A 7,531-nucleotide genomic window follows, 5' to 3' on the forward strand; every position below is an offset into this window, starting at 1 on the left:
TGTCAGCTCTCCTACTGTAAACAAGTGTCTTAAAAAGGATTATTTAGTGCTAACTTTTTGCATTTTTGTGCTTTTTGTGGGTGAATTTGCTGTTTAAATGCTCCCAAGTGCTCAAGTACTATCTATTAATTGCAAGAATGCTGTGAAGTGCCTAAAGGAGAAACTATGTATTAGGCAAGCTTTGTTTAAGACATAAGTTACAGTGCTGTTGGTTGTGAGTTCAATGTTAATGAATCAACAGTATATATTAAATAAGGTGTCTTTAAACAGCAATACATGTACAAGGTTATGTGCTGATTGGTCCATGGAAATGTTTTGACATGAGGCTAAATCCTGTGTTTCCTGTAGGAGCAATGGTTCAGTATTTGTAGCAACTTTACAGAACAGAACTACAATGAAAACAAGAATCGGCTGTAATTGTTCCCTCTTCAGACCTCATAGAGATCTTACCTGCAATTTTTAATACCAGTTTTGTTTGGCAACTGGGACCCTCCTAGGGCCCTGCACTGAGACTACAGCAAGAACAAAGCAAGTGTCCTTCCCTCACCAAGCTTTCGGTGTAAGGTGGGGTGGGGTGGGGGAGAGGGAGAGAATATAAACAATAAATATACATCAGGTGATGGTCAATGCTAAAGAATCTTTGAATCATGGAAGTCTACCCTGGTAAGGCAATGTTTGTGCAGACACCTAAATGAAGTGAAAGGAAGTATATAACAGGAAGAGGGAGGACTAAGTACAAACCCCTGAGATGAGAGTGTTCATGGATCAGCAAGGTGGCCAGTATGACTGGCAGCAAGTGAGCAAGGGGATGAGGCAGAAAGGTAAGGTCACGAAAGCCCAGGACAGGTAGAACTCTGAAGGGCAATGCTTCCCAAACTTTACGTGGCATCTGAAGATCTGAGGACCTTGAGGATTCTGACTCAGGAAGACTGGGGTGGGTCTGAGATTAACGCATTTAACAAGATCACAGCTGATGCTGTTGCTATTGGTCCATGGACTCTACTTTGAGTAGCAAGGTTATAGGTCAAACTTGGCTTTTATTCTGAGATGGGAAACCTTTGGAGGGCTTTGAGCAGATGGAGTGATATCACCCTATTTTATACTAATGTCTAATAAGCTTGACCTACTTCCACACTTCCAATTGTGTTACATCGATCTTTACCTATTTCCGTGCCAACACTGTATATTAATAACTGTAGATTTATAATATGTTGGGTACCTTGCATGTGCAAATATTCTATCATTAGTTTTTCTCATTTTTATATTATTACCGTGGATGTTTGTGTATGTACAAGCTTTCAAGTACTTTAGAATTGTTTTGACAAGTTTTAACCAAAAAGTTGTTGGGAGTTTGACAGGGACTGCACTGCAGTAATACCTGCTTAGAAAGCACTGCTGATTAAACAAGAACAATTTATTAACATTTTCTCTATCTTTCAATAGTTATTTAGATTTCTTAATGGGGACTTAGGAATTTCTTATTTAACTTGTATTAAAAACATTCTGCTTTTGTTCTTGCTGCTGTGAATGGAGGGTTTTTCTTTCCCCGTTGTATTTTCTATCTGGTTATTGTTGGTATCTAAAAAAATTATTCCCATTCTTATTCCTGTACAAACTTCAGTGACTTCGGTATTTCAGTTCACTGGTGTCACTCTTCTGCCTCCTTTCCTACCCATCCAAAGATTTTTGGCCGGTATTGATCATTACAACCCCTAATGTTTCTGCTACTGTTTCACTGAGGCTCTTGGGTTTCCCAGGCACAAAATAAAACCATCAGATTGCCTCTTCCTTATCAATGTTTGCATCTCTTGTGCCATATTTTTATCTCATTACATTGTAATATTAAATAACACTGGTTATTTTCTATTGTTCCTGATGTTAATAGGAATGCCTCCAGTGTTTTATTATTAAGCATTATATTGATTGCTGGTCAGGTTGTACAAACACAGATATACAACATACATACACACACATCAGCTTGGACAAATTTACCTCCCCTTGCCTCAGTTTCCTCAACTATAAAAAATATGTAATATGGTTGTTTTAAAATTTAATGAGATAATCAATGTGAAACACTTGGGTCAGTGGCAAGCATATACTAAGCACTCAGTGTTAGCTACATGAAATAATGTTTATATACATATATACTGTATGTATACATATATACACACACATATATATTACACTATATATAGCCTTTACAAATCATTTACAGAAATACATTTTCCTCCTTCAGAAAGATTTAAGAAAAAAAATCTGAAATGTGAATTTCATTAAAATGATATATGATAATTATTTGTTTGACTTATTAATACTGTCAAGTATATTGATAGACTGCCTAATATAGAAACATGATTACATTTGAGAAGGATTATATATACTGATATTTCCCTAGAACTTTTTATATCAATAATCATAAGACTAGATTGTCATTTTCTCTTACTTGCTTTGACACATTTGGGCACCACTGTTTTGCTGACATTAGAAAAGTGGTATGGTATACATCATAAAAGATTTCTAAACTTTTTCTCAATGGCAAACCAACTGCCCGGAGTACCAAAGGGATCTAGGCTAGATTGGGCCACTTGTTCCCACACAGGCACCACTATTTCTGATTTACTGCTATTCTGAAACGTGTCCCTGAACCCTTAGTATAAATGTCAGGGCAGAGTTTACTCCAGCACGTGGCTCAAAGACAAGAGGAAGAGAAGAAGGAAATCTCATAACTTATGGATATAAGAACTAACACTACCCTAACCGGTTTGGCTCCGTGGATAGAACGTCGGCCTGCGATCTGAAAGGTCCCAGGTTCGATTCCGGTCAAGGGCTGGTACCTTGGTTGTGGGCACATCCCCAGTTGGGGGTGTGCAGAAGGCAGCTGATTGATGTTTCTCTCTCATCAATGTTTCTAACTCTCTATCCCTCTCCCTTCCTCTCTGTAAAAAATCAATAAAACATTAAAAAAAAACCCAACTAACACTATACCATGCATCCCACCCCCCAGCTAACCTGGACAAGTTATTTAACTGCTCTGTGTCTATTTCTTCAAATATGAAATGGAGATTACAACACCACCAACAGCATAGGGTTATTATGAAAATTAAATGAATTATATGCATAATAATTTAGAACGGGGCTTGGCATTTGGTAAATATCAAGTGTTTAAGAAGTTTACACTAAAAGTGCAATTGAAAAACAAACAAAAAAACATACCTCATTTTCTTTATTTTATGTTCTCATTAACTTAATCCTAAAAGTTTTCTCTTTATTATTAAACTAGAGGCCCAGTGCACGAAATTCACAATTCATGCACGGGTAGGGTCCCTAGGCCTGGCCAGCAATCAGAGCCGATCGGTGCCTCCCTTCCCCGGCTGCCAGCTGCCGGCTGGGGCCTTCCTTCATTCCATGCCACCCTCCTAGAGGTGAGCGCATGTCATAGTGAGTGATAGAATTTCTGGTCGAACTTCCATGGGGATACTTTGCATACTAACCTTTTATATATATATATAGATAGATGGGAAAGATTGTGCAAAAAACCCAAAATAAACAAAAAAAAAACCCTCCAAAAAACAGACTGTCATGCAGGCAAAGGATACAATTGTGTCCCATGTGACATTAGCTCTTCTTACCACATGTTCATAGAATCAAAATATCAAATGACCCGGAGTTCAAATGCCCTATGCGGTCTTTGTTCATGACCTTAACCATGTGAATTTTGTTAATTAAATAAATTTAGAACAATGTCTCTCAGAGGGAAAAGGGATAACATTTAGTTTGGAAAAGCTAAACATACCTATCCTTTTTTTGTAAGAAAAACTGATGAGTTAAGTGTCATGGAATACTTTAGCTAGTGAGGTTAATTAGAAGATGCTAGAAAGCGTTGTAAGGAACACAAGTATAAAAATGGTTGGAAACCAATGGCTTAGGAAAAACACATTGATTTGACGGTGGGCAGGAGCGAAGGGATGAGGGAGAAAATGGAAGTATAAATAGAAGAAAATATAACAGGCGCCTGAGAGAAACAAAGAGTTTCTTGTGGAAAACATTTCTTCCAGTTTTCAGGGGTGGGGAATCTTTTTTCTGCCAAGGGCCATTTGGATATTTAAAACATCATTCACAGGTCATACAAAATTATCAACTTAAAAATTATGTTGTTACGAAAAAAAGCTCCTAGATTTGAATTTCGAGTCCTGTCTGCGTCTGCCTTGGAAGGGCCAGGCCAAATGATATGGCCTGCGAGCCGGACCTTCCCACCCCTGATTATAAGTGGTGGGTTGTGAGAAATTACTTAAAAATAAATGGCTGTAGACAAAGAGCAGCCATCTCTTCCCACCTCAATAATCTTTTCATTTTTAGCCACAGATTATCCTAAAATAATAAACTGAACACTTTTCAGAGTTAGTTTTTTTTCTAAGATCTATAAGCTATTAACTATTGAAAAATTAACTCTATAATAATTATCTCCCTTAAATAATTGTTAAAAAATTATTTTGTTAAGATTGTAATGGCTGAGGAATATATTGGTAGTAATATTTAAGTACAGAGTATCTTACTTCTTAGGGCATTTTTATAGATGTTAGCTAGTTGATCAAATTTTATTTTAAAATTGCTTACAACTAATACATTTAATAAGTAATATTCTGATGAAAGGCAGGAACATAGCAGAATGTTTCATGATTACTCAATCAGAATAAATGAGAGGTTAAATTAGTTTTCAATGAATTCATGTATTCATTCAAAAACATTTATTTGAATGCTTATTATGAGAAAGGGATAATGCTAAGTGGAGAAGATGGGTGATAAACATAAATACAGTTGCTATCCTAAGGAATATAAAATTTGTACTAGGGAAACCAGATAAAGGAATGTCCATGTAACATAGGGTATGTCAAAATTAATGCTATTAATAGTGATATGTCGTCGGGTATGAGAGACAAAGACAGCGGCTCAGATTTGAGAAGGTCCTGAGAGGTGACATGTAAACTAAGGACTGAATGATGATGATGACACATTCCTATATACACTATGGTGTGTGTGTCTGTGCAGGGGGAAGGAGGAGAGTGGGGAAAGACAGATTTTTGGCCAGAGAACAGCAAAATCAAAGGCCCAGCGATGTGAGAGATGATAAAATATATAGATTATGTGTAAGAAAGGCTAGAAAGTGGCCAGTTTATGGGAAGTCTTGAATGCTATATTAGAGTTTCAACTTTGGTTCCAGGAAATGATGGAAAAAAAGAGAAACAAATATGAGACGTTTTCTAAGATAGAGCCAATGGGTCCAGAAATGATTTGATTTGCTGTCCCCTTATTTATACATTCATTGGTTGATTCTTGTATGTGCCGTGACCAGGGACTGAACCCACAACCTTGGTGAATTGGGACGATGCTCTACCCAACTGAACTACCCCAGAAATGATTTAATACTAAAGTCAGAAGAGGAGGAAGTAATTAAAAAAAATTGATGGCATCAAATGATATAAATATACTGCAGAATGACTGAGGATATTGAGGGAGCTATTTCTGTGGAATGAACAGACAGCTATTCTTAACCATGTATTTTTTTTTAAACCCTCACCCAAGGATATTGTTCCATTGATTTTTAGAGAGAGTGAGCGAGAGAGGGAGAGACAGAGAAATATCGATGTGAGAGAAACACTTTGATTGGTTGCCTCCTGCAAGAGCCCCGACCAGGACCCAGGCCAGGGAGAAGCCTGCAACCAAGGTACATGCCCTTGACTGGAATCGGATCTGGGGTCATTGGGTCTGTAGGCTGAGGTTCTATGCACTGAGCAAAACTGGTAAGGCTTAACCATGTTTTTGTGTTATTGATCACTTCCTTAGTCTAATGAAATCTCCCTTAAGTAACTGTTAAGGGAGTTAACAGTTGTTTCTGTGGGTAACAAAGTCATATATACTGTTATTAATATTGGGATTGTTGCCTACATTCATAATTAAGGAAAATGGTAAATTTCATTTAGAGATTATGAATATAATAAATTTTTTTTTCTCACCCAGCATCACAGAATGCCCAAACTCATATCCATAGCAAAGGGGAACCACAGAATCCAGGTTAAAAACTCCTAATTAAGAAAAAAAAATCCTGGTAAGAGTGTGCTGAAAAAGAGATAGTAGTATAAGTGTTCTTTTAATACGTATGACAGGAAAGGAATAAGATATAGAAAAATAGTTTGGAGGGTGACAGGGAAGGATAAGTTTTTCAGTTTCTCTTTTTCCCCCGTTAGAACTTTAAACCAGAAGAACGGATTCAGTGGGGCAGGAGAGGAAAAAGTGATGCATATCTATGAATGACTAAATGAACGAATGAGAATAACGAAAGGGATAATACTTGGTGAAAACCAGAAGGAGAGCAGGGAAGGGCTCCTCTGTCTACCCCCTCAGCCTTGCCAGTCGTTCCCAGCCTCTGGGAGACCCACGGGCCAGGATTGCCTGGGAGTGAAGAGTGAATGGTGAGAAAGACCCCTGGTAGGACCTGCCAGCCCTCAGAGAGCAGGAGGTGAGCTGGTGTCAGGCTTCTGCCTCCCTTTCCAACCCATCTGCAATCTTCCTCCCCAGCTCTTAAGGTCCCCAGAGGCTCACTGCTGCCATTTGGCAGTCTAAATACTTCCAATCTCTCTCCCACCGAAAGTCAAAACTCCAAATGAAAGATCAGTGCGGGTATTGGGATGCTTGTAAGCTCAAAGCAATTATTAAGCATTAAAGTACGGTTCCTCGATATAACGGACTAATTGGAGCGAGGGCGTGTCCATTAAAGCTAAAGTCCGTTATATAATAAAGCAGATTTTCCAAATGCGTATGTTAAAAAAATTGACAGATTAGTTTACCTGTGATTACTTATATAGACATGTTTGTGCGATTAAAATTAAGTATGTATGAAAAGTTTAATTTCACAGAAAAGCTTTCTATATGTATTACTGTCATTTCACATTTACACTGAATAGGTCAGTAAATGGGTGCATTGACCGGTCCCCTCGATTAAACAAATGCGCACAGTTGGGGCGCGGCTCAGGGCAGGTCAGAGCCACTTCCACCGGCAGTAAAGCTGCCGCAGAAAGTCACCCCGTGCCATGTGACAACAGAACCAATTACTACTCACCTCGCCTCGTGTGATCACGTGCTAATCATTCCCAAACACTGCTCACGAGCTGTGACTCTGGAATTTAAATATGTAGACTATAGTTGTAGATATGTAATTTTATTTATGTCGGTGAAATTACTAGTTTTTTCTCCAACATATGGCCTATTTGCTAAAATTTGTTAAAAATAACTGAATTCATAACAAAAAACATCCCGTCAATTTAATTATAAGCAAATCTTGGTTAAAAGCTTCTTAAAATTATCAGGGTGCTAATTTTCACATATGACATATGGACTGGAAATTTTGTCAGTTAAATCAGAAGTCTGTTAAACTGAGGTCTGAAAATCGAGGGTTTACTGTATGAAGGAAGGTGTGATTGATATGATAAGATTAGCTTCTGGAACCAAATGACCATTTAATGGTTAGATAAAGAGA

The 7,531-nt window shown here is 37.9% G+C and overlaps 1 protein-coding gene across 1 annotated transcript in view; it reads right to left on the reverse strand.

Moving 5' to 3' along the window:
* The window catches only part of ZC3H12C (zinc finger CCCH-type containing 12C), a 55,153-nt gene extending 48,107 nt beyond the window's left edge, over positions 1-7,046 (reverse strand). The window contains exon 1 of the mRNA XM_006760815.2: positions 6,012-7,046. The gene's annotated coding sequence lies outside the window, so the exon portion shown is untranslated. The remainder of the gene's footprint in view (positions 1-6,011) is intronic.
* Between the last annotated feature and the right edge of the window lie 485 nt (positions 7,047-7,531).

The sequence above is a fragment of the Myotis davidii genome, unplaced genomic scaffold, assembly GCF_000327345.1.
Source record: "Myotis davidii unplaced genomic scaffold, ASM32734v1 scaffold137, whole genome shotgun sequence".
In the NCBI taxonomy this organism is placed as follows: domain Eukaryota; kingdom Metazoa; phylum Chordata; class Mammalia; order Chiroptera; family Vespertilionidae; genus Myotis; species Myotis davidii.